The 26,962-nt window shown below is 45.7% G+C and overlaps 1 long non-coding RNA gene across 1 annotated transcript; it reads right to left on the minus strand.

The window, feature by feature from the left end:
* Positions 1–1,614: 1,614 nt before the first annotated feature.
* Positions 1,615–11,772, minus strand: LOC138579540 (uncharacterized). Its single transcript, XR_011304053.1, has 3 exons — positions 11,345–11,772; positions 10,995–11,072; positions 1,615–2,302 (listed from the first exon to the last, which is right to left on the minus strand). It is a non-coding gene; the product is annotated as an uncharacterized lncRNA (long non-coding RNA).
* Positions 11,773–26,962: the final 15,190 nt, after the last annotated feature.

The following is a 26,962-nucleotide window of genomic DNA, read 5'->3' on the forward strand; positions in this document are numbered from 1 at the left end:
GCCGCACCCAAACACACATAGGGCCTCCGTACATGCACAGTAGGGTCGGATGCACAGATTATCGGCCGCACCCAAGCACACAGTAGGGCCTCCGCACATGCACAGTAGGGTCGGATGCACAGATGATCGGCCGCACCCAAACACACATAGGGCCTCCGTACATGCACAGTAGGGTCGGATGCACAGATTATCGGCCGCACCCAAGCACACAGTAGGGCCTCAGTACATGCACAGTAGGGTCGGATGCACAGATGATCGCCGCACCCAAACACACAGTAGGGCCTCCGCACATGCACAGTAGGGTCGGATGCACAGATGATCGGCCGCACCCAAGCACACAGTAGGGCCTCTGTACATGCACAGTAGGGTCGGATGCACAGATGATCGGCCACACCCAAACACACAGTAGGGCCTCTGTACAAGCACAGTAGGGTTAGAGGGACAACATGAATACAATTCTGCAAATGCACAGATGATCGCCACACCCAAACACACAGTAGGGCCTCCGCACATGCACAGTAGGCATGGATAGACAAAACGGAATGTAAAATAGACCACAAAACACACAAAATCTGCAGGCCCCAACACACACACCACTATTCAGACATGCACAGTAGGCTCAAAGAGAGAAAATGCAATGAAAAACGTTACGTGAAATGAACAATGTTCCAGAAAGTTCATAAGTTGATCGTCAGCAGCCAACCCTCAGAAGGGCTGCCGTACATGCACAGGAAGTTCAAAATGCAAAACATGCTGCAAAATGAAAAATATTCAATGGAACCCCCAAGATGATCCGCCACAACCTGAACCAGAGTAGACTGCCATAAATGCGCAAAAGCATCAGGGGGACAAAAAAACTAAAATGTACATCAAACTGAAAAGATTCTAGGAACACCGCAGAATGATCTGCTGCACCCAACACGAAACTGCCAACATAACCGGCCTACAAATCAGAGAACACTGTCTCAAGAATGCCAAGAAATCAGGCAGAAATGATGTTTTTTAAAGTTAAGAGTACTATCTTTATAAATGTTAACTCTACAAACAAAAATATTGCTTTTATTTCATGCGTAGTGTTTAATAACAGATTCAACCGTAACAATGGAATTCCAACAAATATACAGCCTGATTCATGGAATTATCTGCGCGTAAAATGCAGATTTGCGCGCCATTCTGCCCGAAAATCCCTGTTTGAGGTATGGGGATTTTTTCGGGCAGAATGGAGCGCAAATATGCGTTTTACGCGCAAATAATTCCATGAATCAGGAGCCTAGACTTTATAATCTTTAAATAAAAATGTTGGTTCCGTCAGTTATAATATCTATATCTTTAATCTATAGCAAATACCAATGGAGTTATGGTGGGTTTAAAAATGCATGAAAAAACCTTTCTATCTGAAATGTGATCGTGGAACGATACATTTCCAATAACGTGCTCACGCGCCACTGCGCCACTGCACGTTCACCTCCAGTTCTGAGCCACAGAGTAATGCACTATAGGTATTCAAATGAGCACAAAAGCATGCATTCCGCTGCAGAAAATGTGCTTGTCTTATAGGGCAGCACTATTTTATACATAGCTTTATCACCCTGAGACAGGCAACTCTCAAGGATGCAGACAACCACATCCTTGCCAAAATGACCCATTCCATTCTGTAGGTGCTAATCCAGTCCTGTTTGTTTCTTTGCATTCTGGGGCGTCTAGTCCGAATTTTTATCGGGAAAAGTCAAACTGTAAATCCTAGAATGCAAAGAAAAAATTACCGGGGCTGGATAAGCATTTACAGATTGGAATGGGCAATGTTGGCAAGTATGCAACCACATGCGTGTTTCATCCTCATTAGAGATGAAAAAGCCAAGCAAGGGTGCAGGAGAATCGCTGAACTGGGGTGGGGTGTTGAATGGGGCTTGGATAGAAATGCAAGGTATTAGATGTGAAATGGGGAGGGAAGGGCCTGGCAAAGATATTTTAACAATACCATTGGGGCTGTGGTTGTACAGTACTGTTCTTTGCATTTCGTAATGTGAATGTCAGATTGGTGCAGGAATTTAATGTACTCTGGTGAAGGGCATACCTTTACATGGTGCCACAGAGAACAACATTTATATGCATGCTGTACCAAGTTGTCAATTTTATTTAAATATTACGTTTGCCACGTGTATCAATTGCAAACCCAGGTTGCCATCATTTATCGGATCTCCCAGGACCATCAGGATGTCATCATGTGATGGGTTTCAAAACGAGGTGGAAACTGAACCTCGGTCGACTAATCTCCAAGAATTCGCGATGGCTGCCATGAGGGCTGCAAGAAAAAAGATGAAACATAATTGCAAAAATAGATGTGCAAACTGCTTGTCAATTGAGGGAGCACAACACAGGGTTAAGCATGCAGGCACTATTATACCGTGCTTGGAGAAAAGGTGGGGTCCATTGCACTTAATGATGGATCTTTCAACATATGAAGATGTTCCATTCCAACAAGATGAAGAGTAACCAGTTGAAATGTCAATTACATCAACAAACGATCAACCCCAAATCCTGATCCGGAACCCCACAGCTTCCACTTCAGGGAGCACGATCGCCCGCACCAAAACCTATGATCATATTGACACCACCTTTAAGCCTCTCTTTCAACCTGAAGCAACCAAAGGTGTTCAAAGAACAGGAAACTACTCCAAAGCCACAATATTCTCCAAACAAATTAGGATTGGGAATATCTTGGATATCTCCAGAACAGAGCAAACATCCTAAACTTATTTTCGGAAGTACATAACCTCAGTCTGTTGCTGTCTAAAGATCTTCTCAAATATGATATGTTGCTACTGGAGAAGGACGCCATCTTGATTATGGACTATGACCCATTTAAAGTGCCAGATGGAGCATCTGCTTACGTACCCTCAGGTTACCACACCCACCTATCAAGGAGCATAATGCCATCGCTCGTCTGCCTGTAGATCTCAAGATTAGGATGAAGAGAAACGCTCCTGGTCTGAGAGTTGGCACCTCTGGTGACACTATAAATTGTGCTTGTGGTAATGGAGCCGACTGGGCATGGTTACCGGGGGCTTTACTCGAGAGATTTTGATCACTTATTTTACAGCCCAGACGTTGTGATTATTAGAATATTAAATTACACGAGACCTGGCTTCCACATAGACGGCTATGCCCCTTCTATGCAGCCTGCATCGAGAGGGCTTCCTTGACGCCCATTTGGGGGCCTCTCAATAGCCCTTAGAAATGATCTAGGCCTCACCGGTAACATGTTATCAGATGACTGTCCTGGGATCTTGGCTTTAGAACTTTCCAGGATCCCTGAGAAGTTGTCTCAATTTGGGATGGCAGTGATAGTGAACCTCTATTGGAACAAATGTTTTACAGAGAACTCCCCTTTTCTCAAGACAGTTTCTGCTCTAATTACAGACTGGGCAAGTGATGGGACTAAAGATCACATCATGCTGGCAGGTGACTTGAATTGGGACTGCAGCAACTTTCTTCATGCTTCGGCGCACGTTAAGACCAGGCGCTCAGATCCAAACAGTATATGGTGCAATCTCATGGAGACATGCAATCTACTCTGCCTAAATAGCTAAAAGAACACTGATAAAACTTCCAGTATAACTTGGCAGAGAGGGGAGCAGGTATCAATAATTGATTACGTCTTTCTGTCGCAGGCTCTTCGCAACGCCTGCACTGAGTTTAACTTGCTGTCCCTTAGACACAAAAAAGCACTATCTGCGTACAGGACATTTCTACTGATAATTCGTGTGGGTGCCTCATATGGAAGCCTAAGGTGATTGACACATTTAATTTTTTTTAAAAACCCTCGTATGTTTCGTGGACACACTGACCAAGGGAGGCAACAGAAAATCTGTTTGCGGTTGTGTGACAAAGTGGGTAATTATCCTTTCACAATGAATTATACAGAAAGCCTTGTTTAATAGGAAATGCAGTCTTTTTATAATCTTTACATACAGACAGCCTAGTGTAGGTACTTTCTTCTAATGAGCTTGGCTTGTCGTTGCTAGGAGACAAGAGACAGAGACAGAGCAGAGGAAGGGGAGTTGGACCGTTACAGCTGGGCGTACTAGATGTGTTTTGAAAGAGCTTGACAGATCTCAGCTGTCAGGGTGCTTACGCCGATGCGCCCGGAGAATGAGTTTCAGATCGTAAAAAAACATGGCGATCATTATCGCTGTGACAAGGCAGTGATTAATTGCGCCATTGCGCTCATCGAAGAAGAGGGGCATAAATACGAGGCGGCCGTTGCCGCCGCATGGTAACCGTGAGTACCTTCAACCAAAGCCCTGAATGGAAGCAAAATGTCATTTAACAATGAGGCGATTGTTATAACCAGTGGATAAATGAAAACGCTGACGTCTGAAGACGGAGTTGGGTTATTAAGTGAAAGGCGAACGTGTACCGCTTGAACTGTGAGGGAAAAACAGCACCGTTGCGCTTGGAGGAGGGGACGTGTTAAGAGAACCAGGTGATCGTTGTCGCCATATGAACTTTAAGAAAATTGGCGCCGTTGCGCTTTCAGATAAGGAAGTTGAATAGGGGAAAGGCGATCGTTGTCGCTGTGCGAAGTTTAAGTGAAAGCGCCGTTGCGCTATGAATTAACCTACAAGCCCAATACATTACAGATCTAACTGTTGTGGGAGGAAGAGGAAAAACCCTAAACAGTGGAAGAGGCTGACATAGAGACAGAAGAATAACCTCAATAAATGGGATGCTGTTTAAAGGAGAGTTATTCAAAAGTTCTTGTCTGCAGTAAAGAAAGGAGCTTAGACGTTCAGAGTGTCCATATGCATAATCTGAAAGAGGGTTGTTAGAAAAGGACCAAACTGGCTCACCATGCAGCAGTCACACAGATTTGTTTAAGAACACGAGGAGTAGAAGGAACAGGAGAACGGACTGAAAGACCAAGATTAGAAATAAAGAAGGAGTCAAGAGAAAGGATCAGGGGAAAAGAGAAATACCTTTAGAGACTGTTAAAAGTAAAGGAAGAGAAAAGGAGAAGAGTGCAGAGAAAAGGAAAAGACATTAAAGAACTATATTAACCCTTAACTGAACGTATCCTCGAATGAGATCCTGTTACAGGAAAACTGGAGAGACAGAGAGAAGGCGTATCCTTTACCAATAAACCTAAAAGAGGAGAAAGTATGTATTAATAAAAGAATTGGGTTCTCTTCGTAATCCATACAAACTACTCATTGGCTCAGAGTCTTATTTACTCAATATTTAACTGTACTGTTACATTTGGTGTCAGAGGTGGGATTTTGAGAACGCCATGGAGGAACTTATTAAGACTCTGAGTGAGGGGCGACAACTACTACAACAAGCCTTGCAACTTCACAGCCAGCAAGCTCAGGCAGACAGAGTAGCTTTCCAGCAAGCCTTACAATTGCAACAGACTCAGTTGCAGGAGGTTAAAAATCTCAGAAACAACCCTTAAGTCTCAACTTCAGTTTTTCAAAAATACTCAGCTGGTGAAGACCCCGCACATTTTTTTGTAAACTTTGAGAGGGTGGCTAGGAACGCCCAGTGGCCCACCAAGAGATGGTGTCATTACATTGCACCATTAATGACCGGTGAAATGCAGTGTGCTTACCAAGCGGCGAATCCAACTGGAGACACTAACTATGGCGACATGAAGAAGGTAGTGTTGGAAAGATTGGGCCATGATGAGGAAATGTATCGAATTTAATTCAGAGAAGTTAAGTTGGTCGGAGAAGAGACTCCGAGACAATTGTTTTATAGAGTAAAAGAGCTTGCAGAGAAGTGGTTGCAACCTATGATGTCATCTCCTAGTGAGATAACAGAATAAGTGATCTTGGAACAATTTGTCGAAGCTCTTCCCGGACCTGTACAAAGATGGGTCAAACAACATCATCGACTTTCATTATCTGAAGCTGTGGATGTGGCCTCAGCTTATCAAAAATCTGGCAAAGGCAAGATGTTGTCCTATACAACCCAGTCTCGACCTCATACCATTATGAATAAACCTCTATCTCAATCAAGGTGGCCACATTCCATGCTTAGAAAACCAGAATTAGAAGGTATACGTTCCAGACCTAATAGCGAGGGCCCTGTTGTCTATCGTCAAACACCAACAACAGCTCGAGGACCCCAGTGTTTCGACTGTGGAGAATGGGGACACCTTGCCAGGTTCTGTCCCAAGAAACAGAAAACAGAGCCGTTGGATGTGGGGTTTTTTGAATCTCCGAAGGACATTGAATCTTCTGAACAAATACCAGGAAGACAATCCCAATATCTCTATACCTGTGAAGCCGAAGTAGATGGAAAAACCACCACTGCATTGGTTGATTCAGGAAGCCTACAGACGGCTGTAGCATTAGACCTGGTAGGTGAAGGTTATTATTCTTCAGGGGAAATACCTATTCGGTGTGTTCATGGGGATATAAAGGCTTACCCTTCGATGAAAATACAAATTAAGCTGGCCGGGGAAACAATGGGAATAAGAGCTGCAGCGTTACCCAGTTTACCCAAGCCCTTACTAGTTGGTTCGTACATACCAACATTTGCTAAAATAGTCCACGAAATCGCGAAGAGCTGGTTAGAAATGGTCCCATTCTCTGAAGAAGAAATACACACTCCATCTCTTAAATCACAGAAGAGTAAAATAAAAAAGTTGACTAAGCAAGAATGGAAAACCAAAAATGTTCTGCCTATAGCTGTCGACTGGAAACTAGACAAGAGGGAGATAGCTTTAGGTCCACTCAAGAGCTGGATCCTGTATTACGATATGCCAAAGAACGTGCCTTCGAAGACTCAAAGGGACCAAGGACCCCATTTCATAAAACAGAATGGATTGTTGTACAGAGTGAGCAAGTCTCAGAATATAGAGGAAATGAAACAGCTGCTAATTCCCAGTATATACTACAAGACTGTTCTAGAAGTCGCTCACTTACAAGTTGGGGAAGGACACTTGGGGTCTGAGAAGACTTCTAAAACAATTCTAGACAGGTTCTACTGGCCAGGGGTATATAATCAAGTAGTGAGGTTCTGCCAATCATGTGAGGAATCCCAAAAGAAGAACAGAGCCAATGTGAAGAAGGCACCATTACAACCTATGCCATTAGTCTTGGAACCTTTTAGCAGAATAGGAGTGGATATTGTGGGACCCCTAGAACCATCTAGAAGAGATCACAAGTATATTCTGTTGGTTGTAGACTACGCAACTAGATATCCGGAGGCGTTTCCGTTAAAAACTACAAATACTCAACAGATTTGTGATGTTCTTATTCCCTTTATTGGATGAGTTGGAATTCCCCGAGAGATCGTCACCAATCGCGGATCGAATTTCATGTTCAATATCCTTAAGCAAGTCTGTGAGACTCTGAAAATTGAACACCTAAACACAGCAGTTTACCACCCTCAGACTGATGGTTTAGTGGAACGCTACAATCAAACTATTAAACAAATGCTAAGGAAAACTACTTCTCCAGAAACAAAGACTGGGATAGAGTTTTACCTTGGATACTGATGACTTTAAGAAACACCCCTCAGTCATCAACAGGTTTTTCACCTTTTGAGCAACTCTTCGGAAGACCAGTAAGATCTCTGTTGGATATTCTGAAAGAAAACTGGGAAGAACAGCCGGATAGAGAGTAAACCCTTACGGAGTATGCCTCTCAATTATAGGAACGAGTAGAGAAACTGCAAACCATAGCCAGAGATAATCTTCTTCAGGCTGAAGTAAAACAGAAGAAGTATTATAATCAGAACTCCCGTCTACGTACTTTTAAAACCGGAGAACAAGTATTAGTCTTGTTACCTACATCAGAAAACAGAATGTTGGCAGCATGGAAGGGACCGTATGAGGTCCATGAAGTGTTAGGTCCGTTAACATATAAAGTGAGACAGCCTGGAAGTAGAGTACCTTTCCAGAGATATCATGTGAATCTTCTTAAAAAATGGATACTGCCAGCTCAAACAGTGGCCATGATAACTCTTGATGTACCACAGAAAGAACATTTTCCACAGATTAAGGAAAAAGTAGGATTAGAAAGTCTGAACATTAACTCAGAGTTATCGTCTGTTCAAAAAAATTAATTAGCCTCCTTATTGAAAGGTTTTTCTGAAATATTCTCTTCCTTACTGGGGAGGACGGAACTAACTTACCACTGCATAGTAACCAAACCTGAGACTATAGTAAGGCTCAGACTTTACAGAATACCTGAGGCGAAGATAAAAGCCATTAATCAAGAGGTTCAAGAAATGCTGGATCTGGGGATAATTGAGCCGTCTCATAGTGATTGGAGTTCTCCTGTAGTTTTGGTACCAAAACCGGATGGTAGTGTTAGGTTCTGCATTGACTTCTGAAAATTAAATGAAGTTTCTAAATTCAATGCTTACCCAATGCCAAGAATAGAGGATTTATTAAATAATCTGGGGAAAGCAAGGTTCCTGACCACCATAGACTTAACCAAGGGTTACTGGCAAATACCGTTGTTACCTTCTGATAAGGAAAAGACGGCATTTGCTACTCCTACCGGGCTCTATTAGTTTACAGTGTTGCCATTTGGTTTACATGGAGCCTCAGCAACATTTCAAAGACTGATGAACTATATTATAAAAGGTCATGAACAATACGTTGGAGCCTATCTAGATGACATCATAATTTACAGTCAAACATGGACATTTACAGTCGGAACATCTGAAGCATTTAGAGGCTATACTTGGGATGACGCTGGTTAGATTCAATACATATCAAATTCTATTCAGAAACTCATCGCATGGCAAATCATCTTGCTGTCATAAAATTTCATAAAAGATCATAAATCAATTGATACCTTCATACGTATCCACATACAAAAACACATTCAAACATACATGAATAAAACACCCTAGTGTAATTATAACATCAATTCATATTATTCCGAATATATCCGGTTAACATCTCCTATAGTGACCCAGTCCATAGTATCAGGTGTCATTATGTAGCTGGTATCAAATTTCACCAGGTATCCCTCACAGAGGCAACGTCGACACGTGTTTCGGTCAGAGACCTTCTTCAGGACGTCGGGCAACGAGCAAATACTCCGCCCTGTTCTCCACGTATATGGGCCAGTAATAAATTTAAAATAAATAATAAAAAACCAAACTGTCATCCCTATTTCTTGAAAAAGGTGACAGACAATGTCACAATATGCTTCAATTAAATGAGCACATATGCCCTACTCACCCCCAAGTTCCAACTTGCGGGACGGTGAGTCAGGACAGCGGAAATGAATCCTCCACTGGCGTCAATATCTATGTTGAGCCTGTGGAACCAACAGAAACAGCTCTCAGTATCTATCGCAGAGCAGGTCACATAATGTACCTGCCTACAACATTACAACACATACAGTAGTAAAAAATACCAAGAGAAACAACACTTACAAACACAACGTTGCTGGTAGAAACTCCTCTAATACAATGCGACCCAGGAAATACCTAGGGTCCACGTAAAAATACGCAGGGTAATTTTAGCTGTGTCTTAATCACAGGATCCTCCGCAACACTGCAAAATGGAACACACAATGGCAGTGTATCAGTGGAAGAACGCTCACTGCAAATCATGTCATGATAAAAAATGACACCTCCACTATTGCCCCATACAATAGGGGTGAACCCGCTATACACTACCATTAGCCACATGCTGGAAAAATGTCGGTGTTATAAACTAGCCAACCCAAAGCGTGTTAGAAACTAACGAAATGCACCAGGGCTCAATATACTGTATATATTACTTTACGCGGCACCGCCCGCATGATATATAAGAAACACCTGCTGCATTCATGCGAGGACTCTGCTACAATTACTCTTAAACCTATGCGGTAGAATTCTTAAAACCAAACATAACGTGACAAGCACCTCGTATCTATTCGCCATCAATATATTCTGCTTACATCAATTCACAACGTCCCGCTCGTTCGTACACGCCTTACCTTAACGGGCTGCACAGCTCCGTGTGTTATGGGGACTCCTTTCTTTGCGCGGCACCCGACTTCAACAAAGTGACAACATCAATGCGCACTAAACACTGCCAAAGGACTAACACTTATAACATACGTCCAATACTAAAAACTAAAAACTAAAAACAGACTGGAAAACTAAAAACAGACAGTCCATACCAGCTAAACACACCAAACACTAAAAAAGGACTGTAAACACAGTGACTAAAAACGGGCAACCAAGCCAGCTAGGCATAGTTGGAACACATGGTAAGAGCACACCCGTAGTGGTAACTAGCGGGTCCTACAATCACTGGAAAAATAGCCCAAAAATGTGCACACAAAAACACAAACCGAAGGGGGCCAAATATCCCTTCTGCATTTGTCGCGTCCAACGTGAGAGGGCAAAAAAATATATATACCTAATGCATTACACACCCTGATTGGAGGAACTGGGACACATGGAAAATGAAAACTCACAGGTACATATTGCATTTGTGTGGACATATGTTGTCATTGACTCCTAGTCGGTACATTAGCTTTTTAAAGGAAGGCCACATCAGGGCGCTTTTCACAATGCGCAACAGAACAAATAGGATAAATTGAGGCATACTGAACAAAACCATATATAACAGTTCACCCCCAGTCCATATACTCCTATTATGGATTATGCACATGAGAGAAGATGAAAAGGAATGAACAAGATAAATATTTGTTCCAATGTGACTGAATGTTTCAGGAGAATGGAACAATTTGGTTACTAGAAATTGAGATATACAAACTGTTTGTCTGTGAAGGACACCCACCAGCCGAAATGAGCATGATGATAATGCACATTGGAATTTTTTAAGAACACGAGGAGTAGAAGGAACAGGAGAACGGACTGAAAGACCAAGATTAGAAATAAAGAAGGAGTCGAGAGAAAGGATCAGGGGAAAAGAGAAATACCTTTAGAGACTGTTAAAAGTAAAGGAAGAGAAAGGGAGAAGAGTACAGAGAAAAGGAAAAGACATTAAAGAACTAATTAACCCTTACCTGAACGTATCCTCGAATGACATCCTGTTACAGGAAAACTGGAGAGACAGAGAGAAGGCGTAAGCTTTACCAATAAACCTAAAAGAGGAGAAAGTATATATGAATAAAATAATTGGGTTCTCTTCGTAATCCAATACAAACTACTCATTGGCTCAGAGTCTTATTTACTCAATATTTAACTCTACTGTTACAGGTTGGTGTTTTTTAAAAAAAAATTATTCGGAGATCTAACATGGTGACATATAGACATTCAACCTAAATTGCCATCACTTTTGATGTGAACATTTTAGGAAGCAAAAAAAGTTCTGAGAAGGAACATGCAATGTCTCATGAAGGAAAATTCTACTAACACTGAGTATTGGGCGATCACTAATGGCCCCACGTGTGATTCCCTCGTTACAACCGTGTTCAGCCCCCATAATGTTGAAGCTGGCTCCACCCCTGTTAAGCAAGATATTTAAGCAGCTTGCTACAAGCCGTTATATTTCATTTGATTTGAAAATTAGAGGCATTGGATTTCCAATGCCACTTCAGGCCAGAAGATGTCAGTATAGGACCAGGGAAGTGGCTGCGCAGTCCAGCGATACATATAAATTTGATGCAGCCCACTGAGCGGAATACACGTTCTTGTTTCCTTGCGGCAATTGTGAACACGATATTTCATGTCGTACTGACTTAGACATCGTGAATAATTTCTCTGTCATTTACGGATTTGTACATGCTTTCAGCCCAAAATACGAAACCTTACTGTAAACGTTTTAAAATACGCCTGTAATAATTTGGTCGTGGGGCGGTTGCCCAATAATGTGCTTCAGGAAAAGAACATTCTATGCTTTACACATGAAGACGACCACCTTCCAGAGACCCTCAAACCCTTTCCCTTTAGCTTAACCTCCTATCAATGCATCTTTTCTCGTATTGCTCCTCCTCTTTTTTTAAGCTGCCCTCGGGCAGGGGTTCTCGAAGGGCATGCTGGTTACTCTCATCTAAGAAGGTGTGCCCCGCCCCCCTTCCTGGGGTTGGGGGGAGGGCAGGAAGTTTAGGTCTCCTGGCTCCCCTGTAGGGCAGCAGCATAGTTGCCAACATGATCCAACGTAATCTGAAGGTGTTTATCCAATCCTGTTTTTTCTTTGCATTTTGGGACCTGCAGTCTGAGTTTTATCATGGTAAAAACAGAACTACAAGACCCAGCATGCGAAGGAAAAAAACAGGACTGGATGATAAGCACTTACAGATTCGAGTGGATCATGTTAACAACTATGGAGCAGGGTGGAGGTACGGGGGAAGGGCAGTTGAAGTTTGAAGCGTGCCTCCTGGGTAAGTACCACTTTGGTGCTTGAGGAGGGACCGGGTTATAGGATCTGATTTGAGGGCTCCACTTCTGGTAGGAAGGTCTGATTCTTGGCTCGGGGTCTGTGCACTGGGGCATTTCTGCCCTGGCCTATGTCAATCAGCAAGGGGCACAAGGTCCGGGGCTGCGGAGGAGAAAGCCTTGCTATCTAGGGCCCCAGGCAGTAGGGTATCCTGGCTCTCAGTGCAACTCACGCTCGGGGAGTAGAGTCTGTGTCAGACAATCTGAGCTGGGTCCATGGGCGTAATTTTAGGGGGGGGACAGGGGTGTTTGTCCCCCCCAACTTTCATGGCACACCATTTTGTCCCCATTCATTTGGCTGGGGCACCTTTTGTTGAGATGTCCCCCCAACATTTTCAGCAAAGTTACTCCACTGGCTGGGTCCTCCCCTCACCCGTTGGAGAAAAGGGTGCAAAGTGTTGTGCCACAAGAGCAAGTCTCATAGTTTGTCAATTGAAAAGGGTGCGCAAACTTACATCATCCTAGGCAGGTAAACAGCTTCTGTTCCAGATTTTGTCCATCTGGTGCTTTCATGTTAAATTCCAGGATTAATCTAGCTTCAGACTGCCTCATAGTTTGTTTGCAATCACCCCCTCCCACATGTTATTTTACTTGGACGATTGGTCATTTTTCCCTTTTGCTTCTCCCCACAATGTGTGCCATAGAATAGGCTTGGTGTGCTGCAAGGTCGTCAGTTTCAGCATACAGGCTGCGCCCCCTGCAAGCTATCCATTGCATCTGCATGCCCGAATGTACTTGATGTATGTAGTTTACCAGGTTGTTCACTTGGTGGCTTTCATATCCTGTCCTCTAGCTGGAAATTGTTTAGGTTCTGCTGTTCTCTGCATATTGACACACTTTACATTTTTGTAATTTGTAGAAAGAAAACCGTGGGCTATACCGGGATGCCACATAACAAGGTGGTGTAAGGTATACTGTAGTGCTCAGTTCACCAGATAATTCTTGGTCCACCATTAGAATCTGCCAATGCTTCTCAAGATTTGCATGACTTGGGCAGGTTTGTTATTGTGTGTGGTAATCAGCCCCAGATGGACCCCTATGGTTTCTCTTTCTTTGTGAGTGACAAGCAGACCATCTCTTTTTAGTTTGCTTTCTTTAATGAAAGCAAATTTCATGACATCTTTAGGGTATCCTCTTTTTTTAATCTGTTTGCTGTTGGTTTCGATTGTTACCTCAATTCTCTTTACTAGCCGTTCCCGGCGTAACACATGCCGTTCAAGCAGATTTTTAAGGTCAATATAGGTCGGTAATTCATAGAGGCTCTTCTGTCCCCCTTCTTAAATATCGGAATTAGCACCAATTGCTTCCAGGAAGGGGGCATAGGTCCCTGTGACTTATTAATGGTCACTTAAAAGGCTGAACGTATAGGTAACTGTCTTCTTTTGTATTTGAAAGGCATAGTTGGGGCCAATGGTCCAAAGTTACTTAAAAATGCAAAAAAACAAAAGGGGTCATGGGAGTCCCTCTGCCGGACATTAGTCCCAGTTACAAGAGATGTACCCAGAGTCTTTAGCTCACTATCGTTCACAGAGGAGAAATATCCAAAACATATCAGTCTTTGTCCTGCCCTAGGGCAGTCCAACACCAAAATGCTAGACAATTCTCCTCTGAACACGAGTGTCTGTGAAATATAGAGAGCTAAAGAATCTGGGTAAGGCTCTGTAACCAGGACTAATATCTAGCAGAGGGACTCCCAGGACCGCCCCATGTTAATTTGCATATTTAAGTAACTTTGTGTCTCACCCTAAGTTACTAGGGGAATCCAGACCTAGACCCCTTGCTCACTATTCACAGCTCCACCCTACTGATGAGGTCCAACCAGACCGAAACATGTGTCTGGGGTTGCTGTTGGTACTCTTGTTCAAAGGAGAATTGCCTAGCATTTCGTTGCTGGACTGCCCCAGGGCAGGACAAAGACTGATATGTTAAGGATATTTCCCCTCTGTGAAAGATAGTGAGCTAAAGAATCTGGCTAAGGCTCTCGTAACCAGGACTAATGTCTGGCAGTGGGACTCCCAGGACCCCCCTTGTTAATTTACGTAGTTGTAGAATATGACATTCTTTGACATCCTCTCAAGCTCATTGCTTCTGTTCTTCACCAGCCTCTTGCCATTGGGGTCCTTCCCACTGTTGACTGGTTGTTCTTGTCTGTGTCATTTGGAGCCCAAAAGGGCTTGCCTCTAACCCAGGTTTCTGCTCACCTGTGTCTTGCCTATTCTCATCTTGCAGACTTGCACTGCCCTTGGCCGGGAGGCCTGAGTGTGGCTTTGCTAGGCTACCACGAGCAGTGTTTTCCCTCTGCTTTGCATGTCCAGCTTGCCTTTGCTGTCCGATGGTCTCCTCCTCTCTCTGCTGGAGGCCCATAATTCATTATCACTACTGTCAAGTGGTCTTTGTTAAACATCAAGTGCTTCTCCATAGTATTATTAGTTTGCTTCATCTCTCCGCTGCTTTCTCTCTCCAATGGACAGGCTCGCTTTCGCAGAGCATCTCTGTGCTGGTCGTGCTTCACCTTCAAGTCTCCCAATACCCAGCACTCCTTTGTCTCATGCGCAGCAATCCCTCTTATAGTGCACTGGGACGCAGGCAGGATCCCATATCAGAATCAATGCCATTTTCCATATATTCCATAGGCCACGTCACTGTAAATACCAGTAGGGAGGAAGGATAGCTCAGAGGCAACGCGCTTGTCTTGCAAGCAAGACAACACGATGCAACACGGGTTAGATGACCGATCCTGATCTTAGAAACCACTTGCGCGTTATAAATGAATAATCAAAAAAAGACAACTGTGGGTATGTGGCTATGAAGGGAACATTCAAATTCCTTATGAGAATAGCCAAGCACAAGAGTCAAGCATTGCTCAACAGTCGCTTAGATGTAGAGGTCACTGAGGCTTGATGGTGGAGGTAAATGGGAGAGAGGGCTGTTTGCTGATGCACAGGGATATAAGAAGAAAGATTAGTAAATGCACAGAACTTCCTCGTTGTTGGAGTGATGTAGGTGCAATCTGTGACTGAGTAAAACCAGAATTTACAAAGCCAATAGTTTGGGGTTCTGTGTTGTGAAAGGGGTGCAGAGGGTAAAAAGAGAAATGATGCCATTCTAGAGGGGAATGGGTCTTGTCTACAGCTCAGTGCCATCAATGTAAGAAATGACAAAGCGGAAACGCGTGTTTCTGTGTTACGCGTCTGAACATGCATATGCACACACAAACAATGATCACCATCACATTCCAGGTACTGCAATGATTTATTGGATATTTGTAATATTTGTAAGGCGCCTGTACAGCAAATGGTGCTTCAAGGCACCACAAGACAGAAAAGGGGATGGGGGAACAAGGGAGAAAGATAACAATAACGGTCCTACTAGGCCTTGTGACATTCAGATCATGCAAGTGCAGTAGCACGAAGTGTGAGCAAGAGGGGAGAGCGGGGAAGTGCCAGTCGCATGAGAAGGAAAGTGCAGGGTAAAGGGAGAGAGTGCAAGTGGACAGGGGGGTGGAGTAATATGGCAAATATTGCCCTCATCTAGGTTTTGCAATTTTATGTTAGGTTACAGACTATTAATATGCATTTATTCTGTGCCAAATCACCACTGCAGTTGTTTCAGAGCACGTAGGCGTGTGTGTGAAGTGGCGTACTTTGCCCCCACCAGTGGTATCAAGACCGTAGTCCACTGGAAGAAAGAAAAGAAGCAAGGGGGAGATAAGAGATGTGGAAAGCAGGAAATAGATGCTATAAATACAAGGAGGGAGAAAGGGGCACAGCGGAGAATAATCTTTTGTGATAGCATGTGTGCATGTCAGACCTGTTAGGTGGACTATAGTACTGTAAAAGGGATGAGGTGTATATGACCGAAAGTGGTGTGACAATTAGGTTGTGTTTGTAGTAGTTATCACAACGAAAATAAAAAGGGCAGCTCAAAGAGCTCCCAGCAACACTGCACAGAAAGTGCTGTGTGCTGCTGCAATAATAAATTGCAGATGCCTTAAAAAGTGGAGGAAAGTCTAAACCCAAAGCGATATAACCAATAGGGTTGAAAAAGGTTCCAGGTGATAAAGTAAAAGACTGAGTGAGTGTGAAGAAAGCGTCCCACTCACACAGAATAACTGATCAAAAACGCAAGGGTCCAGCAAAAAGTGCTGGGGGACTCACGAGTGGGGAGAATATTGCACAAAAATTAAATTTTGCCTAACAGTACGTGAGGCAGAAATGCTTTTGGGGTGAGGCTGGGCCTTTCTAGGAGTTAATCTGCATAATCCAACTTTGTCTATTCTTCTCAGCCGAATCTGTGTTAAAACCATACAACTGAGACAGTACAAAACTCCACTCTTAGTATACCACCTGGGTATTTGGTAGCATGGACAGGGCAGCTAGGCTTATTTTAGGATGGAGAGAGGGCTGTAAAAAGGTACAAAAAACCTATAGCATACAAATCGTTGAAATGAAACACTTAACACCCAGGAGTATTATAAAAAATAAAGGTTTATTATAAATACAAATAAGCCAAGGTAAATCTTGGTGGGTAAGTACTTTGTCATAGAATCTTAAACACAATATAAAAATACAACACAATGCTTAAGGTACACAAAACAAAGCATAAACCTTGTTCAAAATGACTAACAGTAATTCTAGGTAAGTCAGTCCCAATTATACCAATTTAAAAAAGAACGCACCTATTCAGGGGGAGTAAAACCACTGGTTACTTTCTGATTACTTTCAGTAATTCAAGGGTAATAGACCCTGTCAGTCATGCAGTGACACTCACTTAAGAAATCACTCAGTAAACCAACCCTGTTACCAGGATACTTTTCTGAATAATGAAACACAAATTCATGGAACAGTATAAACCTATAACTACATTCAGGATAACCCTCAGTTATACTAGGTGAGTAAAACCTAATGTTGTAATAAACAATTACAGTTGCATTTCAGATCAGTGGAATACAGATTAAGGTTAATACAGATTAATACACTCTAACTCAGAGGCTAACCCTTTCCATATTTTACCTAAAAGGCAAGATTATGACTATTGAGCTTAAGTCACAACAACTTCGCAATAACGTACACTGTGAATTGTCAAATGGCCTATCATATGCTGGCTGAATATAGTCCATATATATTATATGCTAATTGACCTCAGCCCACATATTCGATTTGAGCCTATTTGTGCATTCTAATCGTAGCCTACCTGTGCATTTTTTATTTTAGCCTGCCTATGCATTCTTGATTTTAGCCTACCTGCGCACCTTGATCTTAGCCTGCCTGTGCATTTTCGATTTTTAGCCTGCCTATGCATTTTTGATTTTAGCCTACCTGTGCATCTTTAATTTTAGCCTGCCTATGCATTCTTGATTTTAGCCTACCTGCGCACCTTGATCTTAGCCTGCCTGTGCATTTTCGATTTTTAGCCTGCCTATGCATTCTTGATTTTAGCCTGCCCATGCATTTTCGATTTTTAGCCTGCCTATGCATTTTTGATTTTAGCCCACCTGCGCATCTTGATTTTAGCCTACCTGTGCATTTTGATTTTAGCCCACTTATGCATTTGATTTTAGCCTACCTGCGTACCTGATTCTAGCCCACCTATGCATTTGATTTTAGCCTACCTGCGTATCTGATTTTAGCCTACCTGTGCATTCTGATCTTCAGCCTACCTGCGCATTTGACTCTAGCCTACTTGTACAACCTTATCTTAGCCCTACCGTGCCAACTATAACTAGCCTATTGTGTGACAAACTGAGCAACCCACCTCTGCACCCTCCTGATTCCATTAACTCCCTGAATAGGACTGAAAACCAGAGGACCCAGTCTATAGTACTTATACTTGGTCTCCTCGCCATAATGGCCCTTGCCACTATCTTAACATGCCCACCTCAGGAAAGAAACTTGAGACTTAGATCTAGACTGTCCCGTCTCTATAAACCAAAAAAACAACATAAACAACTACCCTATACTCACCGCCCCCCAAACTTACAAACGCCTACATAGGCGATCATTGGGGCCGAGACCTAGTAACCAGATTTCCACTCAGGATGCTACCACTCCTAAAAACTGGGCTAGCCCTAATACAAAAAATAAAACCTCCCCCAAACCCCTCACCCAACAGCATACTGACTCTATCTGGTTCACTTATCAACGCCAGATATTTGTTAGCCCATGCTACTGATATCAACGACATCCTAAACAATGAGAATTTGGACCTGCTCGCCTTAACCGAAAACCTGGCTCCATGAGCCAGCGGGACCAACCCTTATGGTGGCATTACCTGACGGCTATCGGATACTTGGAGTAGACAGGCCCAATGCTAGAGGCGGTGGCCTAGCCATTATATCTAAAACTAGCTTACCTATCAGAATCACCTCCTCACCTCCTTGCTCATCATGTGAAGTACTAGCAGCTAAACTTCCTCTATCTAATAACTGCACACTAACTATCTACCTGGTATATAGACCCCCGGGCCCACTGGGAACCTTTGAGCAGGACCTAACTAATCTTATAGCCAATAACACAAAGTACCACTCACATACTCTACTAGTGGGAGACTTTAATCTTGGCTTTAATGACACTGGCAACAAACAAGCCCAATCAACAGCAGCTCTTCTAAAAGACCATGGACTTACACAAAATGTTCTATCCCCTAGCCTTATTAAAGGTAGGATCCTTGACTGGGTGGCCGATCTGAGCTGTAACATTACTATTACTGATACTGTCCCGCAATCATCGACCGACCACCATCTAATCACTTTCTCACTTTCACTGCCACTCCAGATCTCCTCTGCCCTAAAATCATTGATATGGCACACCCACTTCCAACTAGAAGTAAAAAGGACATCACAGCAGAAACGACTCCCTTACCTCCTCCCACCCATCAACAACATTGACAATAATTCAGACCCCAAACTACTAGTGGGGTTCTTCAACAATGCCATGACTAAGGCCTTGGACACTGTTGCTCCTATTAAATTGCGCAAAAGCAGACATAAATCCGGGGGCGCTGTTGAGCAGCCTAGGAAATGGCTGCTTAGTTTGTATGCTCCGTTCCTGCTCACCAGAATCCGACTGAAATCGGCGCTCATCCGTAACATTATATACCATTTTGGTCAAGTTTTCTCCTCTAACAGCCTCCCCGTCGTGTGGATGAAATTGCGAGGAAAATTGGAGCCGGCAAACTGTGAAGCGGCATCCCGACTCCGCGGCGGATTGCGGGTTTCCTTCGCCAGCACTGTCGCATGGCCGCTGACCGCATTTCCCCGCCTGGTGGCGCCGAGCTGTCAGGTGCCGGGGGCGGCTTGCTGCAGGTTTCCCGGGGCGGTCAGAAGTTGCGGGGACCTGATCCCAGATCGAAACTGAAGCTGGAATCGGATGAACTCCACGGCCTGAGGCGCTGGCTCTGTGTGCGGCCGGTTGGGGCATGGGGGAGTGAAGAACACGCTTGCTCTCCCTCCCCGGTGGCCCAGATATACGAGCGGTGCTGACCTGCATCGGCCGCGGAGTGCTGTTGGCGGCCCCCCGCGTCTGTCTGCGGGCGCTGATACTCTGCTGCGGTAGGATCCTCTGCTCCTGAAGATCGTGCTTCACTCATGCGGGTGCCCGGCCTGCGCCGTGGGCTGCTGTGGCGAGCGGACGGTGCTGCCTCACATCCAGCCGCTGGCCTTCCCATCGCCCATGGTGCGGGCCCGTCCCCGCCTGCATCACTTTCCGGGATTTGAGGTCGCGTGGATCCACCCGCTATCGAGATTACAAGGTGGGTGCTTGGAGCGCTGTGGACCTCTTTATCCCTCTTTGTGTCGTCCCGCTGGGCCCCCCTCCAACTACCCAGCGGCACGCTCTTCGCCCAGTGACCCAGACAGACCTGAGGCGAGACTGGTTACCCGGGGCCTGCTCTGCCTCCCCCAGCCTACCGGTCCTGGTGCTGGTGGATCCGCCTGCTGGAACCAGAAGAACCCCCCTTCTTTGCCACCTTCTGGATCTCCTGGCCGGCGTTCTGCCTGCCCCCTCCCGCGCTTTGCTGAGATGGAATCTACCGGGCCGGCGAGGTGGGCATCGGTGGCGGTGGGCTGAATTGCGGCCTCAGTTCCCCCGGCTGTCGCCTCCTGCGCCCTGCCCCGTCTGGGGGGACCCCCATATTCTGGAGCTGCTAATCTCCCATGGCTAGGGCGTGATTGGTGGGGTGACATCGAGGTGGAAGTGCCTCATTCCATCAGTACACACAGCTGCAATAGAACCACCGCCTCACCTTGGTGGGGTCCCCCCCACCCAACCTACTCACAGCTCAGGCCTACCACGCCCTATCATACCTTGAGGCAACACTGCCATGCGGGGGCTTGCCTGGTCCCCCCGGCTCTCTAGTCTCATCGGGGCTGCGGCAGCGGCGGCGCACCTACGGAGCCCCCACTAAATTGTCTGCCGCTCGGCTCCCTGCCCATGGTTGCTCCGCTTTCACCACCCGGCCGCAGCCTGCTCACCGCCAACCCAGTGGGATAAACTCCAGTACCATCTATCTTGGGCTATATACACGGCGCACCTCCTGGCCTGCTACCACTCCCCAATTGGATCGTTTGATGCACGGCCGCCGCCTTCCAATCAACCTAATTGCGGCCCCCCACCACAACAATGCCCAATAGATCAAAAGGGGCTGGCAGAGTGGGCACCATGGACAAGTTTACCAAAGCTGCGCCCAGGCCAGACCAGGCTTCCCCCTCCACAACATAAGATGAGAGCGATGTCATGCAGGACCCCTCACACCCAGACTTGACCGCGATGATGGAGTCCATGGCCAAAAACTTTGCGGCCTTCCATGAAAAACTGGACGATATAAATGCAAATGTAGCTTCCCTAAAAGCTAAACTCGACCAGCATGGATCCAGGATTGCCGAGGCAGAGCAAAGGATAGGAGCCGGTGAGGACAATGTTCATACCCTGCAAAATACAGTCACTGGGCTGGTCCGCGACATGAAACAGGTCAAAGCTAAGTGCAACGACCTTGAATCTAGATCTCGCAGAAACAATATACGGATAGTGGGGGTCCCTGAAACTGCGCTAAAAGGTCGAATGGAACTTGCGGTCGAACAACTTATCAAAGACCTCCTCGGCAACCCTGAGCTCTCACCGTTCTTCACAATTGAAAGAGCACATCGCTCACTGGCACCCCAGCCTAAACCAGGGGATTTCCCTAGACCAATAATTGCTAAATTGCTGAGTTATAAAGATAGGGACCACATACTTCGGCTGGCCAGAGAGAAAGGGGAGTTAAGGCTAGACTCGCAAATCATGAGGATATTCCTGGACTTCTCGGTGGGGGTGCAGATGGAGCGACGCCAATTTGGAGGGGTGAAAAAAATGCTGAGAGATAGGAAAATTTATTATGCTATGCTCTTTCCAGCTCGCCTAAAATTCACTCACTGCAATAAACTGTACTTTTTTCACAGTCCCAGAGGAGGCGGTCAAGTTTATTGAGGCACATATCCGGTTGGGGGATCCCCCTGTAAAATCTATGGATGATAACTAGCACTGGGGCCCCGGCCCCCCTACTGCGGACCTCGGTGGCGGAGGCCTGCCTATTGTCTCCGCCCTGCTGGGGCGAGGGCCCCCCCCTCTCCGTCCTATGTTGGGCATGGAATTGCCCATATACCAGTGCGTCAAGAACACAAGTGCTGTGAGGGGGCACGCTCTTAGCTCCCCAGTCTACAATACTGTACGCCAGGTCTGAATTTCGAGAGGCCAGGCCTCACGGAAATACATTGGCCCCTGGCAACATCTGCTTAGCCTCCTATACTTTGTAACGTAATTGTTATTACCTGTACCTGTGGCTCATCAGCCGCTCATAATTCTTTCTGTTGTCTGACCACAATATGTCAATCCTTCTCCCTGTCCGCCTATTATTCACCCACCGTAACGAGCTATGTTGAGTATCCTCACTATGCAACCGTTTGTTCATCAGCTGATGTTCAGTCCTATGTGGTATCATCGAGATTGGTATTAGTACATGTGAGCAGAACGGCAGCCGCAGCCCCCACTCCAGCTGCAATCCCCTCTGAGTCTAAATGTTTATGTTTCGGCCCCGGGTGGGCGATTTCCCTTGCGCTGCCGAGTTGGGGATGGCGCACAGTTGTTCATTTTGAGGGTGGGTGTCTACACACTGCTGGTTGGGTCAGGGCGTTGAGGGTGGGGGGTGAAGAAGTTGGGGTAGGTTATATACAAAATGGCGGAGAAGTTAAGACCGGCTCTAAAGGGTGGCACTCTTGTGCCGTTGCAGCATACACGGCGGTGATCAGTGACAGATCCTTTGCTTGGGATGTTCCGTAGTTTGGCAGTATGGCGGTTAAAATGATGGCTTGGAATGTTGGGGGGCTGACAAATTTCACGAAGGCTCGTAGGATCACGGCCTATGCACAAAGGCATGGGGTCAGGGTCCTCCTATTACAGGAGACGCACGCTCTGAAACACTTATCGTCCAACATAGCACATACCTGGGGTCTCAATAGATACTATACTCAATAAACTTCACACTCCGCACATCCCACATCGACACGGAAGGCAGATATGTGATTCTACACTGTACCTTAGCTCATGCGGCCAGGAGACTCCTTTTTCACATGGACTCTCTAAATGTACACGATATATGGAGGACGCTCCACCCTCATGAAAGGGACTATACTTTCTATTCAACGGTACATGATAGTTCCTCACAAATTGATTTATTCCTCTTGTCTGGCAGCTTAGTGGGTAGAGTCTTAGATGTCAGGATCCTTGCAAATATCTGACCATTCCCCTGTGTTACTACAGATCCAGCTCGGCAACACAAAACCGTCGCGACCCGCCTGGCGCTTTAAGTCTGCCGCCCTGTCTGACATTGTCTTCAAAGCTGAGATATTAGCGGATATAACCACATTCTTTGAAAAAAACAGCGCATCTGATACACTTGAGGGGGTCAGATGGGAGGCATTTAAGGTTTACATCAGGGGAATGTGCATCTCTAGGGAAGCAGGTGTCCTGAAAGCCATAAGGCAAGCCCTAAATAATTCTGAAACTAAACTCAAAGCCCTCGAACGGGAGTACCTCGCCACTCCGTCCCCGACTACCCTAGCGGGGATCAGAGCTGAGCTGGAACAGTTTGAGTCACATGCTGTGAGAGAGGTGCAATATCATGCTCGTCCTATTGCCGCCCGTAGATATGGAGAGGGAGACAGACCGGGCAGGACCCTGGCCAGACTGGTGCGAGCGGAGGGTTGTAAGACCCGAATTGATTGCATTATAGACGAGCAGGGACAGAGGCACTGGTCAGACCAATCCATCCTTGACACATTTGCTAGCTTCTATGCCAATTTGTATGGTCCCCAGCCTGAACACTCAGCCCAGGACTTGGACGACCTCCTGGAAAACATCCCCTTGACCCTTATTTTCCAGGACACCAGAGACCTCTGGAAGCTCCTTTCACCTTGGATGAGATAGTCCAGGTGATATCAGACCTTCCCAAAAACAAGGCTCCTGGTCCCCAGCCTGAACACTCAGCCCAGGACTTGGAGGACCTCCTGGAAAACATCCCCTTGACCCTTATTTTCCAGGACACCAGAGACCTCTGGAAGCTCCTTTCACCTTGGATGAGATAGTCCAGGTGATATCAGACCTTCCCAAAAACAAGGCTCCTGGTCCGGATGGGCTCACTTCTGAGTTCTACCAGGAGCACGTGGCTCCACTGGCACCAGCGCTACACGGGGTCTGGGCCGAGGCGCTTTGTTTACACATCCTCCCCCCCTCCTTAAGGGAAGCCTTAATAACAGTCCTCCCCAAACTTGGAAAACCCCCAGAGGAGTGCGGGTCCTATAGGCCCCTAGCCCTCATTAATACTGACATGAAAATCTTTGCCAAGATAATAGCAAACAGGTTTCTCCCTTTCATGTCCCACATGGTCCATGCGGACCAGAGTGGGTTCATTCCTGGTCGATCCACGGCTCTCAACATCCGCCACCTATTTAACGTGATGGCCAGGATTGACCTGAACGCTGATGCTGTGGCGGTAACATTAAATACCCAAAAGGCTTTTGATATGGTCTTGTGGCAATATTTATGGGCTGTTCTGCAGAAAATGGGAGTAGGCCCAAATATGGTCTCTTACATAAAGCTCCTATATACGGGTCCGCTAGCTAGGGTCTTTGTAAACTCTGTTCCCTCCTCTCCCTTCACGCTTCACTGTGGTACACCCCAGGGATGCCCATTTTCCCCCATCCTCTTTGCGCTCGCCATTGAACCCATGGCAGACCATGTTAGAGGGCGCAACATCAATAAAGGTATTCGGTTAATTGACTTACCGGAAATCATCTCACTTTACGCGGATGGCGTTCTCTTATATATCAGAAACCCCTCCACATATCTGGACCCGATCATCGTGACATTACCAAAATAGGCACGTACTGCGGTTTCACAATAAATTATTCTAAATCTGAAGTTTTCCCTCTCACTGCAGCAACTCAACAACCAACATGTGAGTACCCCCTACGCTGGTCCCCGGAGGGAGTTAGGTATCTCGGGGTTTGGGTGACACTAACCAAACCTTCTCTACTAACGGACAATTATGAGGCTGTGGCTCAGCTTGTCACTTCCAAGTTTGCCAAATGGTGCAATCTGCCACTATCCCTGGCGGGCAGACTCTCTCTAATAAAGATGATAGTGGTCCCCAAGCTCCTCTACGTCTTCACTAACGTACCAGTCTGGCCCGGGATGCAATACTTTAAGAGGTTCCACTCGGAATGCGCCCAATTTCTCTGGCACTCGGGGTCGGTCCGCAAAAAGTGGCAGCATATGACCTTACCCTATGATAAAGGGGGACTTGCAGCCCCAGACCTGCGTCTGTACTGGAATGTGGCGCAGGCCCAACACGCTTCTCATTGGTACGTGATTCAGAATCCACCCCCACATGTAAAACTTGAGAAATTGGCGGGAGGTGGGACCAACATCATGACCCTATTATTGCATCACACATTCCAAACAGACGCCCAGGCAGACCCGGTGGCCACCACGATCAGGGCTTGGAATAGTATCCTGTGCTCCGAGCAGGAGTGACATCCGTACTATAAGTGGCTTCCCATGTGGCAATTTCCCGGACTCCCCCCCACACACGACCAACACCTCTTACGACACTGGGAGAATCTCGGCTATCGAGCTCTAGCTGACCTCTTCCCTGATGGTAATTTTGTCACCCCTCAAACATGGCGTCCAGAACACTCTGACTCCCTGCTCGAAATGTTACAGTACTACAGACTTAGAGCTGCAGTTCGAGCTATGTGGCCCTCATACCCAGAGGAGCCCCCAGAATCACCCGAACTCCGGTACATAGCAAACTCTGCGGGCTCCAAGGGTATAATATCCAATTTGTACAAAATGCAGCTGGGAAAAACATGCCCTGGTCCCTCAAACCACGTGAAGCATGGGCTAGGGAACTTGAAATGGAAATAACCGAAGAACTGTGGGGCAAAATGTGCGCACATACGCGCATGGTCTCCCTTAGCGCCAGATTCCGCTGCATACAATTCAAACTTCTCAACAGGCTCTACTACACACCATATAGAGTGGCGAAATTCACAGGTACCCCGACTCACACATGCCCTAAATGCAAATCTTCCGAGGCAGATCACATACACATGTTCTGGTCCTGCCCTGCAATCAACACATTCTGGGTGGCTGTGTCGGGGGCGCTCTCTGAAATAATTGGTTCCCTGATGGAGATGGACCCACTTGCTCTGTTGTTTGGTATTTGGGAGGGGGAAAATGTAAGGAAAATGTCTAAGTTCTTAAATGTGAGCGCCATTGTTGCTAAAAGATGTATATTGCAAAGTTCGAAGCGCCATAACCCCCCCACCCTTACGATGTGGCTCAAAGCCCTCACCTGGATACAAATGTGCGAAGAGGAATACATTGTAACCTTGCCACTCACATCACGCCCCAAAAACGTGTGGTCAGAATTCTGCAGCTACCTGAACAATAGAGACGAAGTAGAGTGGAGCTCTACCCCTCAACTAATACGGCCTACTAAGCCATGAACATTGTAACTTTCCTTCCTTTTGTTCTGTTTGTGCCAATCCAAGACACTAATCGTCCTCTTCCTGTGAGGTGGCGCCCAGCCATGTTGTGCTGCCTATTGTGTTGCGATATTGATTGATTATTGCTATGGATTTTATGTTGTACCTGTCTTAACTTTCTGCCAATAAACAAAAGTTAAAAAAAAAAAGCAGACAGAAATCCCACCTCAATGCCTGGTTCACACCTCAATTTAAAGAATTAAGATTACAAAAAAGAAAGCTACAATCCATCTGGCTTCACTCCCCTACTAACGATAACAAGGTCAAACTAATGGACCATAATTAACACAAAACAGAATATATTCAACGAGAGGATTGCGAAGGCCAAGTCAAGCAACTTTTCACTATCCTCCATGAAATGGAATCCCCTATCCTTCCGGCAGACAATGTCCCAAAGGACAAGCCATGGTGCACTGCAATACAAAATGCCCTTTCGAATAAAATTACAACACTTCAACTCAAAATAGCCAACAAAAAGGCCTCACTGACCCCATCTGAGAGGCAATCCCGCAACAT

Source organism: Ambystoma mexicanum, chromosome 3p (genome assembly GCF_040938575.1).
Source record: "Ambystoma mexicanum isolate Mex_15411 chromosome 3p, UKY_AmexF1_1, whole genome shotgun sequence".
In the NCBI taxonomy this organism is placed as follows: domain Eukaryota; kingdom Metazoa; phylum Chordata; class Amphibia; order Caudata; family Ambystomatidae; genus Ambystoma; species Ambystoma mexicanum.